The following is a 21,768-nucleotide window of genomic DNA, read 5'->3' as shown; positions in this document are numbered from 1 at the left end:
CCATATCGTTCTTTAGGAGCGCTGCTTATGCCAGAGGAACTTAGCTAATGTAAGCCAGGCCGGAGATAGATAATATAGAAGGGGAATGTAAGAGTTCTTTAATAGAGAAACCCTAACCCTTACTTTAACCCTGAACTGTACCCTAAGCCTAACCCCTTACCCTAACCCGTACACTAACCTAAACTTTACTCTAACCCAAACCCTAAACCTTACCCTAACCCGTACTCTAACCTAAACCCTAATCCTTATACTGACCCAAACCCTAAACCTTACCCTAACCCATACTGTAGCCTAAACCCTAAACCTTACCCTGATCCGTATGCTAACCCAAACCCTAAACCATACTCTAACCCAAACCCTAAACCTTACCTTAACCCGTACTCTAGCCTAAACCCTAAACCTTACCTTAACCCGTACTCTAGCCTAAACCCTAAACCTTACCCTAACCCGTACTCTAACCCAAACCCCAAACCTTGCCCTAACCCGTACTCTAACCCTAACCCATATGCTAACCCAAACCCTAAACCTTACCCTAACCCATACTCTAACCAAACCCTAAACCTTACCCTAACCCGTATGCTAACCCAAACCTTGCCCTAACCCATACTCTAACCCTAACCTGTATGCTAACCCAAACCCTAAACCTTACCCTAACCTGTATGCTAACCCAAACCCTAACCCATACTCTAACCCAAACCCTAAACCTTACCCTAACCTGTACTCTAACCTAAACCCTAAACGTTACCCAGTTTGAGGGACCATTAAAAATTGGGAGGGGGGTTGAATTTTTTTTAGTGAATCACAAAGAATAGTTCCATAACATAAAATGATTTAAATAGTATAGTTCATTCTATAGTACATTTTATATAGATTTAATTAAATCAATTTTCTATTTTAGTTACAAAGTTTCGAGTCTTAAAATAACGGAAAATGACTGTTAATTGGTAGTGTATAGTTACAAAAGAATACTACGTCTGCTGGAAACATTTGAAAAGTGTGTCAATACACTTTGACAGAAATCAGGCTCCATTGATAGACTTTGGTGGACACTCAAGAGTGCAAGTCCAATCAATCTTTCTTGCCCCATTTGCTGCTTATGTATGTTTTCAAACATTTAAGAGTTGAAAACAATCTATACATAGGCATAGCAATGGGAATCGTAGTATCTGGAAAGTGGGGAGGGGGGGAGCAAGGGGAAAAAGGTCTATTAGGAACCTGCCTCCTACCTCAAGCTGTGGCAAAGAGCACAGCAGGGGGACAGAGCAGCCTTAAATAGCCTGCAGCTCCTCCCCTGTCAACCACCCTCACCAGGTCTGGTCTCCTTCAAGAGGGCCTTCAAATCCTGCCCCCCCCCCCCCGGCCAATGCCTTAGGCTTTGCTTGCCATTTATGGGTGTCCCAACTTGGTTGTTTCCACTATATTGGCTATTGCTGCAAGTAATGGCATGTGAGTAAACTCAAAATTTGCTTGAAATAGTACTTGCAGTTCTGGAGGGGCTCGTTTATTTGCTTCCCATAGACTTAGCATGGGAATTTGGTTAACCAATTAAAATTCATATGTAAAAACCAGGGTGGTTTTTTAACCTGAAAAATTATCATCGGGATAAAGTAAGATTTTAGATTGTGACTTGTTGCTCTACTATGCAACCATGATATTGTACATATTGTACCTGTTGAAATTTAATACAAAAGCTTAAAATCTCCATCCAATGGAACTCCAAGAGTTTATAGTTTCGTAATGAGTAGTAGGAATTAAGCTCTGGTGCATAATCCTGAGATAAATAAGAAAATATGAAGTAATCATCAAAGTGCATGTCACAGGATTCTTTAAGCCATGATAGTTAAAAAGATATAATGTGGATATGATGAGTGATTTCAGCTATCCACTAAAGATTGGTGTTTGGAATTTGGCACACTTCACTACTCCGAAGGTCAGATTAAAACAAACTAGGCAACAAGAAGTTTGTTCTTTTGGAGGTCAGAATAGAGTCTGCACTCAAAGAACTGACCTATCCCAATCCAAAATATAGAACATTTGTACACTTTTGACAACTATTCATAACACCCACAGTCCAGTGATTGGTCCTCCTGGTGGCCGGAAATTTAAGGAGCTGTCATTCATTGGTTTGAAGTGTGGGTCCTTTTAAAGGTCCGCCCCCAAGGGATATGTAGACCTTCAGAATGAGGTGTGAAAATATGGAAAAATTGTTAATATATCGGGTTAATTCCTCAGTCCAGTTTATAAACAGTGTCCTGTGAACACAATGGTCAGTTATGTTGATGTAACGGCTCAATGGAAGATATACACTGGCAATCTGTGTGCCCATCCCCAGGAGCAGATAACTCTGAATCCTATCAATAAGTTGGAAAAACCCTACATGATGGTTTTAGCTTCACAATGAATGGGAAACCAGACATAAACAGACATATTATTTAACAGGTACACAAACAGACATATTATTTAACAGGTGTTAATTTCATCCAGGACTTATGCACTGGATCAAATAAGCACACATCTCCCTACACATCATCAGTGAACACAGTTATATTTTTATCTATGAACATATTACCATGTAAGAATTATGAATGAAGTTGTATAGAGTTTATGAATCAATCTCAAGAGAGTACACAGACAGATTTAGTAGTGAAGAAAATCCCTTTTAAATGGCTCTTAAACATTCAGGGAAAATACCAGTCTGGGGGTTGGGAATCATAGAAGCATTTCCCATGGAGCCTTTCCTTGAGGCGATCCACTTATTCACAGGGCAATATGTTAATGTCTCTGAGATGTGCAAGTCAGCCTTCCATGACCTTCTGGCAAGGAAACTAGTCCAATGTGGGCTAGGTAAAACTACAGTGAGGTGGATCTGTAATTGGTTAAATGGACGAACCCAGAGGGTACTCACCAATGCTTCCTCTTCATCCTGGAAAGAAGTGACGAGCGGAGTTCTGCAGGGTTCCGTCCTGGGCCCGGTCCTGTTCAACATCTTTATTAATGACTTAGATGAAGGGCTAGAAGGCAGGATCATCAAGTTTGCAGACAACACCAAATTGGGAGGGATAGCCAATACTCCAGAGGACAGGAGCAGGATTCAAACCGATCTTGACAGATTAGAGAGATGGGCCAAAACTAACAAAATGAAGTTCAACAGTGACAAATGCAAGATACTCCACTTTGGCAGGAAAAACGAAATGCAAAGATACAGAATGGGGGACAATGCCTGGCTCGAGAGCAGTACGTGTGAAAAAGATCTTGGAGTCCTCGTGGACAACAAGTTAAACATGAGCCAACAATGTGATGTGGCGGCAAAAAAAGCCAATGGGATTTTGGCCTGCATCAATAGGAGCATAGTGTCTAGATCTAGGGAAGTAATGCTACCCCTCTATTCTGTTTTGGTTAGACCACATCTGGAATATTGTGTCCAGTTCTGGGCACCACAATTCAAGAGAGATATTGACAAGCTGGAATGTGTCCAGAGGAGAGTGACTAAAATGATAAAAGGTCTGGAGAACAAGCCCTATGAGGAGCGGCTTAACGAGCTGGGCATGTTTAGCCTGAAGAAGAGAAGGCTGAGAGGGGATATGATAGCCATGAATAAATATGTGAGAGGAAGCCACAGGGAGGAGGGAGCAAGCTTGTTTTCTGCTTCCCTGGAGACTAGGACGCGGAACAATGGCTTCAAACTACAAGAGAGGAGATTCCATCTGAACATGAGGAAGAACTTCCTGACTGTGAGAGCCGTTCAGCAGTGGAACTCTCTGCCCCGGAGTGTGGTGGAGGCTCCTTCTTTGGAAGCTTTTAAACAGAGGCTGGATGGCCATCTGTCAGGGGTGATTTGAATGCAATATTCCTGCTTCTTGGCAGGGGGTTGGACTGGATGGCCCATGAGGTCTCTTCCAACTCTTTGATTCTATGATGGTAAATGAAAGTAGGAAAAAGGATGGCAAAAGGGGTAACCACTTTCTTGGAATTGCAAAGTTGTATAAAAATTAAAATAAAATAAAAATAAGACCATGAGCCTGGTCCAATTTCTCGATAACAGATTTACCGTAGTCCCATTATAAAATTCTTCATTTTACTTTCCATGGTGGTGCAGTTTTCTCCATTTCTCCAGGTTCCCCATCCTGGTTCCTTAATCCATTCTGTTCAGGAGGCTCCAGTCCCACCAACAAGGCTTTAAAGAGAGAAGTGGAACAGAAAACCTAGCTTACGTATCTTTTTGCTTGTAACATAGGGTTCGTTGTTGCTGTTACTATTTTCTGGACTGAGTAATTATATTTGTTGTATTTCAGAGTTGTATATTCTCATCACTCCAATACCAGAAGAATAAAGCTCTTTTGGAGGGAAATAAATGAGAGACAATACCAGTTTTTATTAACAAAAGCAATTGTTAGACTAAAAAATGCCAACAGAATAACTTTTTAGAAAGAGCTAGGAATGCGTCTTAATTTGAGACATATCTTTTGTAAATGCCTCCAGCCAGAAGGAGGGTTAGTGTTAAACAAAATGCATGTTTTAAACTTTATATTCAGATTAAAGAAAAAACAAATACGTCACTTCAAAAAAGAGAACAGTATCTTTTCAGATGCAGTTGTAAATATCAAGCACTAGATGGCATCTAGGCTGCATTGGTGAAAGAAGAACTCAACTAAGATTCCATGGCTCCATTTGTTTACAGCCCTTATAAGCTCTTTCAGGATTTTAAAATGTGCACATGCTCACATACACAGTGCACACCTGTGTATAGCAATGAAGTCACATGTTTTTCTTAAGTGCAGGAGTATATAGTGAAGTGACCTCCCTCTCTTGGGTTCAGGTGAGTCTTTTTCAGGTGGGCTCCCAGCAGTTGGCCAGTAGCTGATCAGCACAATAGGTCGGACCAGCTAAAATCTTCACATTAATAACATAATAACACTTTAATTTATATCCCGCTCTATTTCCCTGAGGGGATACAGAGCAGATTACAACATACACATATAGGGAAACATCCAGTGCCTTTAATACAGTGGAATGACAATGAAATAAAAATACACAGAACAAAAGAAAAGGCTTCCCCATTCATCTCCAGCTTTCTGGAGGCGGTGCTCAACCCTGGCCATGGGGAGAGACTCTTGTTCCATTTCCAAGCCAAGGAGCCTGTTGTCTGTAGACAACTCCTGGTCATGTTTGCTGGCATGGCTGCATGGATACCTTTATTACCTTCATACTGAACTGGTACCTGTTGATCTACTCACATTTGCATGTTTTCAGACTGCTAGGTTGTCAGGAGCTAGGGATAACAGCAGGAGCTCACCCCAACCGGTGAATGAACTGCCAACCTTTAGGTCAGCAGGTTCAACAGTTCAACAGTTTAACCCATTGCACCACCGTGGCTCCTTTTTACATCATTATTATTTTCCCTGAAATTCACCAAAGGATGTCGAAAATAATGAGCAAATAATGATACTACTGGGAAAGTCAAAAGTATATGCAACATAGTTGGGACATGGGCCCACTGTTCACTGGCAAGTTCCAGTATTTGGTACCAGCTTCCTCTCCCTCATTGGCCTTGGCAGGGATGCTAAGTTTAATTAGCAGGCTTATGCATTCATATGCATAATATATCAGAAAAGCTAGGTAAAACTAGTAAATTTTAACAGGCTTCAGTGTCAGGTTCATGTCTGCTGCTCTGTTCAGCTCAGACCTTAGAAAGACTACTTTTTGGACTTTGGTTCTCAGAATCTCATCTTCCCCATGCCAGTATGCCCAACATCAGTCACAAGTTTTTGCTTTGTGCAGACAGTGCACAAGAATATAATCAAATTCTTAGAAAATGATTTTAAAGTTATGCAGACTACTTGAAATTAAATGCTTAGGCTCATTTAGATGCTTTTTAAAATAAAAAATCATTCTTCAAATTAACACACTGGGGAGGAAGCCATGCTAGAACTTTACTACCCACCATCCAGCTCCCAATGCAATCAGTCCTCATTATTTTATTTATTTATCGTGTCAGGCAACTGAACAGTTGTATTACATTTTTGACAGAACAAACATACAAAAGACACAGAGTTTGCAAGCTTGGTAGTTGATTAAATGTCCTTTGATCAGTATCTGGCCACTTGGAGTGTTTCTGGTGTTGCCGCAAGAAGGTCCTCCATTGTGCATGTAGCAGGGCTCAGGGTGCATTGCAGCAGGTGGTCTGTAGTTTGCTCTTCTCCACACTCGCATAATGTGGATTCCACTTTGTAGCCCCATTTCTGAAGGTTGGCTCTGCATCTCGTGGTGCCAGAGCGCAGTCTGTTCAGCGCCTTCCAAGTCACCCAGTTTTTTGTGTGCCCAGGGGGGAGTCTCTCATTTGGTATCGGCCATTTTTTGAGGCTCTGGATTTGAGCCTGCCACCTTTGGACTCTCGCTTGCTGAGGTGTTCCAGTGAGTGTCTCTGTAGATCTTAGAAAACTATTTCTTGATTTAAGTCATTGGCGTACTGGCTGATGCCCAAACAAGGGATGAGCTGGAGATATCTCTACCTTGGTCCTTTCACTATTGGCTGCTACTTCCCGGCGGATGTCAGGTCGTGCAATACCGGCTAAGCAGTGTAATTTCTCCAGTGGTGTAGGGCACAGACACCCCGTGATAATGCGGCATGTCATTAAGAGCCACATCCACTCTTTTAGTGTGGTGAGCTGTGTTCCATTCCTCATTATATTATTATGGAAGAAGATTTAGCAATGTACTATATACACTAATATATAAGTTGACCTCATGTATAAATCAAGGGCAGGTCCAAAATTATGACTAGGTCAATGAATATTCTATGGAGAGGGGAACTGCTAATGTCTCCTCATGTGGCCAGCCACCTCTGGATGACACTGCCATTTTCCTGCCCAGACATTCAGAAGTGGTGCTGTGGTGAAGATAGCAGAGAGTTGGTAAATTTGTATATCCTCTCGGGATGTACAAAACCTTCACCTTTCACCACTCGGAGAATAGTTCCTTTTTGATAAGAGTTAAGGTACAGTATTTACGCTGACCCATGGATAAGTCAACCCAATTTTGGGGGCTTGTTTTTTTAACTAAAATTTCTAGACTTATACATGAGTTTATAGGATAAGCCTCTTCCACCTACAGTGTGACATACTGAGGACAAGGTGTGCTTCAGTAGTTGACTAATTCACCAGTGTTAATCCAATTTTGCTGGTAGTATAGAAAATATGGGTGGAACAATCACGATTAGTCAACCCAGGTAAGTTCCCTCCCTTAACTCCACCACGGTGATAATGAATCATCCAGAAAACAGGTTGAGAGTTCCTCATCCAGAAATTTCAGAATTTTGATTCCAAGCAGCTCCTAAGGAAGGCTTTAAGAATACCAATAGACCAAAACACTAATACAAGTACCATTTTTGAACATCTTGAGATGTCACTATTTTTTTCTATGGGTTTCATTGATGCTCCTCAAGTTCCTCTTATGACCTATGAACACTTCAGTAGCTTAACTTATTTATCATCTTTGCTAGCTCAGAAGGAAATGCAACAGACCTACTTTTGAAGCAATGAGGCAAATCTAGGGGCCCAAATGGAGCCAGCGCAATTTTTTGGAAAATGCTTTATAATACTTAAGAGTGGTTAGCACCCCTCCAAAATATTTCTTTATTCTAAAACATGGTGCAATTACAATTCAGACTAGGGTGATCAAAAGAGACCATTTCTGCCTTCGGGATTAATATTGCATATCTGGCTATGACTAATAAAGAGCTACTTCCCACAGTGTTACTGATGACCAATTTGTACGGCTAAAAGGAACAAAGCTAATACAGGTCATGTTCAACAGAAAGCAAGCAGCTCCCAGGAATGAGTCAGAGTTTGTGAGTGTTATTTCAAATAAATGAAGGGAATGGACAGAGCTATTTTTCTTATGTATACATACAAACAATTGAGTGCAAGAAGCCGTTGGCATGCACACCATTTGCTTAATATTAGTTTTGTTGTTTCAACAACAGTAACAGTTTCTACAGAGAACTGGCAAAGTTTTGGGGGTGCAGTCCTACTGAAAAGAAGTGGTAAGGAAAAGCTGCATCACAATACTTTGGGGCAGGCCCGTAGCCAGGATTTCGTTTCGGGGGGGGGGGGGGCTGAATTTTTTTCAGGAGGGGTTTCAGGGGGGGGGCTGAGTTTCGGGGGGGGGGGCTGAGTCTGAGTGAAAGAGGGTCTAGCCTAGCAAACCTTTTGTATCATTACCCCAATACCCCCATGCATATGGGATATATTGAGTATGATGATCAGATCATGATATGAATAAACATAACAGTTTAAATAATGCACCAGTAAGGCCTTTTCGCAAACCACCATGAAAATTTCGGCTACATGCCTGCTTTGGGGGTTGTAGGAAGAATGGATGGAGGCAGCCATCTTAGTGGAAGTACAGACAGCCCCAGCATCTGGCCAGGAGCTCCCAGCACACTCTGGGTGTAAGCACTTTGATACCACTTTCATGTCATGGCTAAATGCTATGCAATCATGGGATTTGTAGTTTTACAAAGTTTTTGGCCTTCTCTGCCAAAGAGGGCTAGTGCCTCACCACCCTGCAGCTCCCAGGATTCAATAGCATTGAGCCATGGCAGTTAAAGTAGTGTCAAACTGCATTGAATCTACAGTATAGACACACCCTCTGTGTGATATCACTGTTGCGGATGGGCAGAGTTGCATCCAGGAGCTTTTTACTAAGGATTGGGTTACCTTAATACTATAGTTTAAATAGGGAATAAGAGTACCTGATTTGGCACCCAGAGGGTTGGATTTGAAGTTTGGGGATGTAGAGTTCTCTAGCACGGAATACTCCAAACTGCAACTCCTAGGATAGCTTGAGCCCAAAGCTGATAAAATGGTTTGAAACTAACAGAACTATGTAATGCAATCCTCAATTCATTTGGGAACACTGGCCACAATACTCCTATTTCCCCAAGAAGCCAGATTCTGTCTAATGTGGACTATGGTCTATAAATTCCACCCACAACCTTAACTTACAGGTTTTTGATTATTTTAAGATTTTTAAAATGTTTTAAGGGATTTTAATTTACTGGTTGTTTAATTTTTTAAATATGTTGTGGGTTTTAAATTGCACCTTCTTAATGTTGTGAGCTGCCTAGCGTCTCAATCTAGAAATAAAAGCATGATACTACTACTACTACTACTACTACTAATAATAATAATAATAATAATACAGCATTTATATGCCATGGCTTTAGCTTCCTGGACATGATCTTCATGTATCTACACCACAACTGACTTTATCACTCACTTTCAATCATTCCTCCATTATATAATGGATCTTACCACTTTACTATAAAGACCTAGCAAATGAAAACAATTCCATAAAATAATAGCTATCATGTTAAAATTCCAAAGGTGGTGATAAGAAAAAGAATGAATTGACTTCATTCTCAGCTTTTCTTGTGTGCTCAACCCAACTATATTACTTTATCTGGACAACATTTTCTTTGTAAGATATACACAGGAAAAGATGGATTATTTTTTATTGGCAACGTGCACAAATATCCTTGCTATGGAGAGGGACCACATGGAACAGATGAGCTTGGAGCATTGTAGTTGTTTGGGGACTAGTTGTGTCTAAAATAGCATCAAGTCATCATGATGCTCTGCTGTGGTATTCATAGACTCTGCTGTATACAAGCTGTTCTCTTCTGCCATTCTGCTGGCTTCATTAATACATGCTACTTCAGTATGATCTCTGAGCAAAATACTACATTTCATTAAAATCCCCAGACAAGTGGTATGGCATGACACTGGATTATTATAGCCAGAAGGTTCTGAAGCTCCATGACTTCAGATAAATCTGACTTCTGCAACATATAATTCAATGAGATCAGGTAAATCTGTCACTTTAGAGGAAACTTGGGGGTATTTATCTCACAGCTATGACTAATCCACTGCACAGTGACTCACCCAGTGATGCATTATCAGAAAACTCTTAGACCCTCTAGCGTTTTGGTTAACAAACCCATAAATACAACAAAAAAAATCAATTTTCTCAAACTAATTTAATTCCTGAATCTGCTGCCCAACCATCTAGTAACCTTTTGGCCTCCCTAGAACTGTGTGAAACAGTAGGTTCAGTGGAGATGTAAGCCTCAAGGAAATCTACTCCGTCAACTTTTGACTCTTGAGAGTGAATGTTATAAATAGTGCAGCGAATTTCTAAAGAAAACAATACATATGGCAGAATCTCAGTTGAAATTTGGCAAGAACTTAATCTGCTCTGGTAGCTCAGAAAATGTTTGAATTTCAGCAATTCCTGATTAACTGTTTGGGATTGGCATTAACTACTAAATAGTTGCATTTCATATAACTCTAGTAATACCTTGTTTAGTACAGCATCTACATTAATTGACTACATTAAAATAAATAAAAATTAGAATTAATTATAGTTTTATTTGTACTTGAGGTTATTTGCAACATTACTTCCCTTTCAGCTTAACACTAAAATAAATATTTAGTGTTCCTGAAATTAAATGGGTGTAACCATCCTATAAACATGAATAACATAGGTCTGCTACATCTCTATGATCATCTGCTCTGCTAAATCACAGGTTCAGGAGCCTGGTGTGCCTAGCTAATTCAGAAACCCAAATCAAACATAGGCAGATTCAAAGGCAAAAATAGAAGTTTTTATTCTTCCTGGCCAGAAATGATGTCAGCAGAGTCTGTGCTCCCAAAGACTGACATACCACACATTGTAATACAGAGCATTTTTATTTTATTTTACAGCTATTCAAGAAACCTGTTTCAACTCTTGATTGATTGGAAACAGTCCATCAAGGATGTGTGGTCCAGTTGGAGCAGCTTCGTTGATTGGCCCTTGCTGGTGGCAGGAAATCCAATAAACTGTCATTGGAGCATTTGAAGTGTCAGTCTGTTGGAGCTTCTATGAGCTTCTCACATTTCTGGAATTAGGAACTGAGAAAAGATGGATAACAAATATCAGTGTGAACCTTCTCCCATTACCTCAGCCGAGTAAAAAGGAGGGTGGTGCCATTTTTCCAGCTGGCTGCTGTACATCTATGCCTTTCCACTGCCCTCTGTCCATGACAATTGTCCATGGGGACAATTGCCCTCCCTCACATTGTCATTGCATGTTGCCATTCTGTTGTGCATCATGGCAATTGCATAATGACCATACTGTTCATTCTGCTTGTGTTATAATTCCAGTTATCGCAACATTGCCTTGCTGGGAATATTGCCACTGAGTAATGCCTAATCCTAAAGAACATAATTGTAAACTGCACATTAAGTTCCAAGGGGATGTCAGTCCAATTTTTCAAAATCAGACATGGAGTTCTTGTGATTTGGGGAGAGTTGGCAATCCTGTCTTGGGTCCCAAGACAGAAAGCTTTCAATGTATGTTGTAAGTCACATTGAATTAGGAAAAAGCTAGGCTAAAATTTAAAAAAATCCAAAGTGACCTTTGGAGTCATTATATTCATACACCCTGGTTTTACAGCTTCTTTAAGTACAAAGATAAACTTGTTCCTCCTCCAATACTGCTCACCCTGAAAATTGTTACTTCAATGCATGGCAGTTGCTTAAGACTATAACCTGTGCGTGAAACCTAGGAATCCCAGCAATGCACTGCATATTAACTGCAGCCTAGTTACATGTTCACTGAAATTCATCCCATAAAAAGTAGCTAGGCTTTATCTATTTACAGTTCTGAATGACTTGGTATTCAAGGAAAGCTAAGAGATGTTTTCCTTGAGAGTGCCTTGCTCAAGTGGAGTAAGAAAGAAAGGCTGCTGGCTTTTATCTCTTGGTATCTCACTCAGTTAATTTCCCCTGCTTTTCAATTGCAATTGAAAATTAGTGGAGTAAGATAACAAGAGATTAAACACTCAGAAGTGAACACTGTTTCTCTCTCCATCTCTCTCAGGAGAAGCAAACACCTTCAAGTTTCCCTCAGGTTTCTGGAGGACATGCTCAGCAGTCAAAAGTTGGTTACATTCATGTGTTTAATGAAAGTATAGCCAGGCTCTTGAGAGAACTGAATTTTGGATCATACAATTAAAGAATGCCAATACTCGTATCTTGTTGATGTTTGTACCTTCAAGTCCTTTTAAACTTGTGGTGGCAAATCTATCAAAGCATTTTCTGAGGCTGAATGTCACCCAGTAGTTTTCATGGCCAAATGAGAATTCAAACCATGGCCTCCAGAATCATATTATAAGGGAGGCCATAAGGGAGGCATGGTGTAAACAAAGACAGGGTCACACCAAATCTTTCAGTTTGAATTACTAATTGATTACATGCAGAGAATATTTATTTATTTATTTATTTATTTACCTACCTATCTACTTACTCAATTACCTACTTGCTTACTAGCTGTCCCTGAACAAATGTTTTCTGGGCAAATCTCACACATGTACAAAAGACTCCCAAAAAATTAAACAAAAATATAAAACAATAGTGATTATTACTTCAGAAATGCAAAATACGTTTTTTGGAACTCAGTTTTCAATACTATAACATTTACCTACAGTCTGAATAAGTAGTTTTTAGAACTACAAACTCTTATTTTGCACGACAACTAGATCACATTACACAATTCACATTACACAATTACAACACTATGATTCCATATTAGCTCTATCCTCGAAATCCTAGAAACGGGAGGATTATTTCCATTCTCAGTCAAAGAACTGTAGTGCCCAAACTACAAAATTCAGGATTCCATTTGATGACACCATGACAGTTAAAGTGGAATAACAGCAGTATAACTGTGTAGTGTAAATAGATCCCAGGTAAATTGTTATGCAATATACCACTGTGAGCATGAGCATGAATGCAGTAGAACCATTGTTCATTTCTAACAACTGATTCTATCTTTCAATAACCACAGGCTTTAAATTAGCATACAATATTGCCAGACATTGCCATTAATGTTAACTTTTTTCAGCTATAATATTTGTTTGTTTGGCTAGCTGTTTAGTTTATACATCACCCCTTTTTTCTGATGTAAAACCCAAGACCTGCATTATGGAAACTTGGTGATTGTGTTTTTTAAAAAATACTGTTTCCAAATCAAAAAAATGTAATGTTTAAAATATCTGGGCACTCAGGGCCATGTTTTATATTTACATTCGGGGTGCTTTGGCTAACATCTCCAGATTACAAATTCTGGTGCCATAAGATTGAACCAGGGCAGTTAAAGTGGAATCATAGTGCTATAACTGTGTAGTGTGAAACAGCCTAGGTTTCATGCACAGTTTTTATTGACTATTTTTACAGTGGCATTTAGTATATCTCTCATCAGTATGGCAATGAATCCGTCCCAGACTGAAGTCTGAACCAAACTGAGCTATCTCTAAGTGTTCTCTAATATCTTAGGATTCAGCACATTGGATAGCTCCTTTAAAGTCTGGAAAACTAAAACCCAGAATAGATTAATCATACCTTGGCACAGAAGTTAGGCTTGTACACAGATTTGGAGTGGTTGGTTCCCTTTGGCTAATCCAGCTTGTTTAGCTTGGCCAGATGGCTGTAATGGCAAGGGCCAGCCATCACGTTTTCCAGTGTGTAATGGGACCATGTGACAGCCCATCACAGCTCCTCCTCCCCTACTCAGCATCACAGTTGCGTCCTGGCTTCTGTGTATTTTTTGGCTTGGCTTCTGGATTGGCCTATCTCTTGAATATTTTTGATCTTCCTTTATTTATCTTGATTTTTTTTAATTTAGTGAGACTGACTGGGAGTTGGGAACATGCGGGACAGGTGGATGGGATGCATACATGTGTTTGGAGGCTTGGAGAGTCACCCTTTTAGTGTCTTTTCTTCTCCCCCATCCATCAGAAAATATTTCTAAAAGATTGTTGTTGTTGTTGTTGCTAGTAATCCCAGCAAACAAAAAGAAAAGCCTCATTCTCAGAAAACCACTACCACTAAGTTACCTCTCCTCTAGAGTAGAAAGTAGAAACAGCTTTAAGGAAGCATTAAACCTGAAGGAGAAAGGCATTGGGGGGGGGGGGGCACTACTCCAAGCAGGGCCTGCAGTGCAAATCAAGAGAAAAGAGAGTGCTTTTAAAAAGAAAGCCCAGGATAGGACAGCTCCAGGTCATCACTTTTTCTTCCCTGGGAAATGGGAAGCCTCCTTAAAATGCCTTGGAAAACTGCATGCAGGGAGAGAGAGAGTGTGCACCTGAGCACTTGTAGCGCCTGTCTCCTCTAGAGTAGAAACAGGTTTAACGAAGCATTAAGCCCAGGTGTCCTCTATAGACCAAAGGGGAAGGATTGCAGAAAGAGTGGTAACTTAAGCCCTTTCTTTAAGCCCAGGTGTCCTCTACAGACTGAAGGGGAAAGGATCGCAGAAAGGGTGGTATCTTTACTCTTATGCTTTTTAATCAAGGTTGTAATGAGACATATATGGACAAACGATGCCATTGCCTAAAATGAGAGGAAGGAGAGCCCAGGGAGTGCCCCCCCCCCATTGCCGCCAGTGGGCAGGATCTGGCCATATTTTCTGGCTGTGATACGAAAACGGCTATCCAGCTACCTGCCTGTTTTTGGGAGGCGCGCAAAACCAGATACGGGGTCTATTGGTATCCAGCCAGCAGAAATGGATAAGGGTTCAGCCAAAATGCACAAACCTAACAGAAGTCACCATTTGCCCCTGTGTCCTGAGCAATTAAGAAGGTATTCATCATAGAAAATATGCAGTATGGTATTTTACATGTTTACTCAAGTAAAATCCAATGTATTTGATCATATTTATTCACTTGCGACGGAGCCTACAATTCCACTCTCCAACAATCTTACCAGCAAACAACATGATAGGTAGCTTGAATTTAACCTTGCTTCTAATAACAAACAAACTTTGTATTATCCTAACTTTGGAAATGATAAAAACTACTGCAGTCTTCCCCCTCTACAAGAATTACAGACATTTCCTGGCAACCTTATTCTTTTCCATGTATGTACTTACATTTACATTTCCCGTCTATATTTGTTATTCAGCCCACACTGCTATTGCTCCAAATGTGTCTGCAGGGAAGTTGCTGAAAACACTTTGCTATGAAACATGATAAACATCTATCAAACGACTGTATTATTACAGCACATGAAATTGTTTGGGGATTGTGCATAACAGATCCAGAGAAAGAATTTCATCTGACACTCATCAAAAACAGCAATGACATTTACTATACAAACAATCTTTCCTTTCAAGCATTTTTTTTTACAATTGGAATAAAATCACAGCTGTATAGATTTTAGAAATAACATCGTGCCATTTCTATAAGTAGCGAAGTCTTGTTCGAAACCTCAGATGCATACAAATTTCCAGTCATTTATTAGTGTCATTTGCAGAGCAAATTAATGCAATCGTATTAGTTGTCAGAGCATAGTGGTTTAAGTGCTATACTGGAACCCTGGGATACCAGTGTTTGAATCTCCACACAGCCATGGAAACCCACTGAATCACCCTGGACAAGTCATATGCACTCAGCGTAAGAGGAAAGCAATGGCAAACTTTCCCTGAATAAATATTGCCCCAAAGTCCAAATAATGGAATCATAAGCTGGAACTTGAAGGCACATGACAAAAGAGGTTATAGTTAGAAAAGCAATATCTGAACCATTGTTTCTTCCTTAGGAGTTTGCACAAATAATGGGATGCTCCTTATCTTCCTTCATTTGTGGTCAGTGAGGACCCCAAGACTGTCTGAAACATTCCCTAGAAGCCCCATTTGCATTTTTCAATACTACTGTGTCTCCCACTTTGAGAAAACAAAATGTGCTATGTGTTGCATTGCTGTGTCCCCAATGAATGGTTCAGATGAGATGAGCATGAACAAACGGATTGTGCCAATCATAATACCATATGATTCTCACCTGTACAATGTAGCTGTGAACAAGTCTACATAGGACCACCCAGCGCAGCACCGAAGCACGAATCAAGGAACATGGAACTGAAGACTAACTCAGCTAGAGAAGTCAGCCATAGCAGAAGACTTGATGGACCAGCCTGGATACATCATATCATTTGAGAACACAGAAGTGCTGGACCACTCTAACAACTACCATGCCTAACTACACAGAGAAGCCATTGAAATGCTCAAGCATGTGAACAATTTCAAGAGAAAGGAGGAAACCATGAAAATGAACAAAATCTGGCTACCGGTATTAAAAAAAAACCCTCTAAAATCAGGACAGTGAATAAAGAAAAAACACTCTGAAAACGGGAATTCTAGACATGAAACAATCAGGGCCAGCTAACACCTCCCAACAAAAGATTCCCTCAGGCAGGAATCAGCCAGGCCTTGAAGCTGCAAGGCTTTTCAATGCTAATCAAGGTGATTCATTGCAGCATTGTTTCTCCCGCCCTGGACCTTCCATAGATACATGAACCTCCCTTGCCTAGTTTCCAATATACCTCACAGCCTCTGAGGATGCCTGTCATAGATGTGGGCAAAATATCAGGAGAGAATGCTTCTGGAATGTTGGCCATACAGCCTGGAAAACTCACAGCAACCCAAAATACCATAATCAGGTCTGAAGGCATATGACACAGAAGCAGTGCTGAAGCTAGCTAGACATCAGTTTAATCAGTCACCATGCGAATAGAGCAGATCCTCTATAAAATTGTTCTCCTGGTCTTATTCTAGATATAGTGGCTGATGGAGTCAAAAATCGCAAGAGAGTTCCTGCAAAAACAACAGCAACAAACGTCCCTGTTCAGTTCCTGTTGAGGTGACTGAAAAGTTATCAATAGTTGCTAGGAAAGCATTCAGATTCAATAGCCTTCTAGCAACACCTATCTGACTTGGTTTTCTATCCATGCAGAGCAGCCGAGTTGCACTTAATCTAATGCACATGAAGCAATGACCTGTCCAGGGAACTGTAGATCATTGTACGCCCAGATCACCACCCTATTGCCAGAAACAAAACAGACTTATGTGGTATTGTCGAAGGCTTCCTTGGCCAGAATCACTGGGTTGTTGTAGGTTTTTCAGGCTGTATGGCCATGTTCTAGAAGCATTCTCTCCTGACATTTCGCCTGCATCTATGGCAGGCATCCTCAGAGGTTGTGTGGTCTGTTGGAAGCTAGGAAAATTGGGTTTATATATCTGTGGAATGTCCAGGGCGGGAGAAAGAACTTTTGTCTGTTGGAGATAAATGTTCCGGTGATGGCGAGCGGCAGCGGCAACGCCGAGCTGCGCTAGCCATCTGCACAGAATCCCAAGGAATCCCAAGGAATCCTTGGAAACCCCCCCCCCCTCGAACCATCAAAAACGGGGGGAGGTGAGACCGGTACCAAAGGGCGAGGTGTCGAGGCCCAGAAGAACTCGAAAGAACCAAGGGCCGAGGAGACGGGGAGAGGCAGGAGGCGGAGGAAGGGAGCGCCGCGACTGTAACCGGCTCCCTAAGGAAGATACCTACCAGCGCTGCTGACCTCCTGGTGAGCTGACTGCCTGGGCGTCTCCTGTCGGCGGTCCCGCCGCCGCCGCCGCCTGGGCCTGGGACCCCTGCGGGAGCTCTGTTTGGCCCGGCGAGGGATCTAGCGTGGTTGCCGTCCCGGCCGCCATCTTGCCTGCCTCCGGGCCTTGCTGCTGCCGCGGCCGAGGGAGAGACTGCGTGCAGCCCCTGGGGAGAGTGCTCACTGGCGCTGCTGCGGGCCTCCTGGCTGGCCGATTGCTTGGGCGGCCTTGCCGGTGGTCCCGCCGCCGCCTGGGCCTGGGGCCACTGCGTGGGCTCCGTCTGGCCCGGCGGGAGCTTTGTTGCGGCCGCCGTCGCGGCCGCCATCTTGCCCGCTCTGGGTCCTAGCGCCGCCGCGCTTGCCCGCTCTGGGTCCTAGCGCCGCCGCGCTTGAGGAAAGCCTCGGCGTTGGGGCCTCTTGGGATCAGGGAGGACTCGGCCGGACGCCTCTGCCACTGCCACAGCCGCCGGACCACCACCAGGCGCGGCTGCCGCGGCTGCAACTACCGCGGCCGACACCATCATTGGGCCGCTGCCGGCGTTGCTGCCCGGAGGAGATCGCTGCCGCCATCTTGCCCACTCTGGGTCCTAGCGCCGCCGCGCTTGAGGAAAGCCTCGGCGTTGGGGCCTCTTGAGCTCAGGGAGGACTTGGCCGGACGCCTCTGCCACTGCCACAGCCGCCGGACCACCACCAGGCGCGGCTGCCGCGGCTGCAACTACCGCGGCCGACACCATCATTGGGCCGCTGCCGGCGCTGCTGCCCGGAGGAGATCGCTCCCGCCCGCCCGGAAGAGACCGTTGCCTTGCAGCGGTCCCTGCCACCGGGAGTGTTGCTGGGCCGGCCAGACCATCGCCAGGCCGCCGCTGGACCGCAGCCACCAGGCCGCCACGGTCAGTACCATCAGGCCGCGGCTGACACCATCGTTAGGCCTCTGCTGCCTAGGCCGCCGCCCGACGAGACTATCACCATCCCGTGGGACTGGCCGAACGATCGCCGGACCGTCGCCATTGCCGTGACTGGGGGGCCGTTGCCACTTTCCATCTTTATGCTCCAGCCCCCTCTTCCATCAGGCGGCTGTTGAATCACGGCCCCCTCTCCGGCCCAAACTCCATCAGGGCAAAGCGACGATTTGGGTAGATCCTTGTGCTGACCGTTTTTGTGTGGTCCTCTATAAGATACTGTGTTCTGACCTTTTCGTGGAGACCTACGTGTAGACCCTTGTGCTGCCCTTTTATGTAGATTCTTGTGTAGACCTTTAAGCTGGCCTCTCTTACGTTGTTACTCGTTGAGTAAGAGTGTGATTGACCATCCGTGCTGCCCCACCCCCGAGTTATCATCTCCGGAAGCCCCATCTGCTTGTATACCAACCGTCTAGAGACTCACCGGGGTCATAGCAATATTTAGCTAACTAACACCATTCCACCCCCATAAGAGGGTGATCATATATTACCAACTAGTACTTTCCTGGTTGTCATCTGTTATCTGTCGCCAATGTGATAAGAACGAAATAGAGCACTCAGGCGCCTGCCATCTGCTGCTAAATTGCACCAGCACTTACGCCCCTTCCCCGTCCCTCTGTGCCGCACTTTAATTATCATTGAATAGAGCACTTTAGATCTAGCACTTTATAATGTGTTGCTGCTGACTGAATACGATTACTGACGGGTTGCTCCTAATCTGTGCACTTTAAGAACTATCCCATTGGAGTAGCCGGAACATTGACTACCACCTGTATCGCTGCTACCCATGTGGTCCCCCGTCCCCTTTTGTGTACTGTCTCTGTTGCTCTTGTGTAGCGGAGGGGGCAGAGGAGGAGGTGGGTTGGAGCCTGTGAATGAAGGTGTGGTGGGGAGGGGGGAGGAGGGGGGGAGAGGATGCTGGCAAGTACCAAAAAACCTAATAAGGAGCAAAGTAGAAAGTAATCTCTTGGCTCCGGACTGCGGCATGGAGGGGGGGAGGTGTTCCACTAGCCGAGGGGCCCCCATAGAGGTCGTGGTGGGAAGGAGGAGATGCGGTAAAAGGAGACCTCGAATTCGGCCTAATTCGGAACGCTTATCCAAATTAACAATTCCCAATCGGTCTCCTAAGGTAAATTGGTGTAACCAGGTGAGCGGGCCCTCTGGCTTGAAGGTGGTGTTGTTGAACGCCAGATCTGTCAACGGAAAAACGACCTGGATCCAGGATTTAATCCTGGAGGAGCGGGCAGATCTGGCGTGCATCACGGAGACCTGGCTGGATGAAGCGGGGGGCGTAAACCTCTCCCAGCTTTGTCCTCCAGGCTTCTCCGTGCAACACCAACCAAGAGCCGGAGGACGGGGAGGCGGTGTCGCAGTGGTCTATAGAGATTCCATCCATCTGACCAGGAGCCCCATCCCGCAGACCACAAATTTTGAATGCGTCCACCTGAGGGTGGGTGACCGGGACAGAATAGGGATTCTGTTAGTGTACCGTCCACCTCGCTGCACTACAGTCTCCCTACCTGAGCTAGCGGGGGTGGTCTCGAGCCTGGCGGTGGAGTCCCAACGGCTTCTTGTGCTGGGGGACTTCAACATCCATGCCGAGGCAACCCTCACAGGAGCGGCTCAGGACTTCATGTCCACCATGGCAACCATGGGGCTGTCCCAACGAATAACTGGCCCCACCCACTGTGCTGGACATACATTGGACTTGGTCTTCTGCCAGGGATGGGAGCAAGGTGGCGGCGTGGAGGAGTTGTCTATCTCTCCGTTGCCATGGACCGACCACTTCCTGATTAGATTTAGGCTCACTGCGCCCCCTAACCTCTGCAAGGGTGGAGGACCCATTAAGATGGTCCGCCCCAGGAGGCTAATGGATCCGAATGGATTCCTGACGGCTCTTGGGGAGTTTCCCGCCACTTCGGTAGGTGACCATGTCGAGGCCTTGGTCACTCTCTGGAATGGGGAGATGACCAGGGCAATTGACAGGATCGCTCCGGAACGTCCCCTCTCAAGTAACCGAGCTAAACCAGCTCCTTGGTTCACTGAGGAGCTGGCAGCGATGAAGCGAAGGAAGAGGGTTCTAGAGAGCGTGTGGCGCTCGGACCCAAGCGAGCCAAATCGAACACGGTTTGTGTCCTTTCTAAGGGCATATGCCGCGGCAATAAAAGCCGCAAAGAAAACTTTCTTTGCGGCCACTATTGCGTCTGCAAAAAACCGTCCGGCGGAGTTGTTTCGGATTGTCAGAGGTCTTTTAACTCCTCCTATCTCAGGTGGGAGCCCTGACAATGCGGCAACGCGCTGTGAAGCATTTGCTCGGTTCTTTGCAGACAAAGTCGCTTTGATCCGCTCTGGGCTGGACGCCACATTAAATGCAGTCTCCGTGGATGTGACACAAGCACCTGCTTGTCCGATTTTGTTGGATTCTTTTCAGTTTGTGAAACCCGAGGATGTGGACAAGATACTTGGAGGAATGAGACCCACCACGTCCATCCTAGACCCCTGCCCATCCTGGCTTCTGAAGGAGGCCAGAGGGGGATTGGCCGAGTGGGTAACGGTGGTGGTTAATGCCTCCCTCCGGGAAGGCAAGATTCCAGCGAGCCTAAAACAGGCTGTTATAAAGCCGCTGTTGAAGAAACCATCACTTGACCCCACTAAATTGGACAACTTTCGGCCTGTTTCCAATCTTCCCTTCTTGGGCAAAGTCATGGAAAGCGTGGTGGCCTCACAACTCCAGGTATTCTTGAGAGACACGGATTATCTGGATCCGGCACAGTCTGGTTTCAGACCGGGACATGGTACCGAGACGGTCTTGGTCGCCTTAGTGGATGATCTGCGCCGGGAGCTAGACAGGGGGAGTGTGTCCCTGTTGGTGCTCCTGGACCTCTCAGCGGCCTTCGATACCGTCGACCACGGTATTCTTCTGGGGCGCCTTGCAGAGATGGGTCTTGGGGGCACTGCTTTGCCGTGGCTCCGGTCATTTCTGGAGGGTCGTACCCAGAAGGTGTTATTGGGGGACTCCTGTTCAACGCCACAGCCGTTGATCTGTGGCGTTCCTCAGGGCTCCATCCTGTCCCCCATGCTGTTTAACATCTACATGAAGCCGCTGGGTGAGATCATCCGGAGTTTCGGGGTGCGGTGTCACCTGTACGCAGATGACGTCCAACTCTGTCACTCCTTCCCACCTGCTACTAAGGAGGCTGTCGAGGTCCTGAACCGGTGCCTGGCCGCTGTAATGGTCTGGATGAGGGCGAACAAACTGAAATTAAATCCAGACAAGACAGAGGTACTCCTGGTCAGTCGCAAGGCCGAACAGGGTATAGGGTTACAGCCTGTGCTGGACGGGGTCG

This window comes from Anolis sagrei, chromosome 3 (genome assembly GCF_037176765.1).
Source record: "Anolis sagrei isolate rAnoSag1 chromosome 3, rAnoSag1.mat, whole genome shotgun sequence".
NCBI lineage: Eukaryota > Metazoa > Chordata > Lepidosauria > Squamata > Dactyloidae > Anolis > Anolis sagrei.
Note: the sequence above shows the minus strand (reverse complement) of the source record.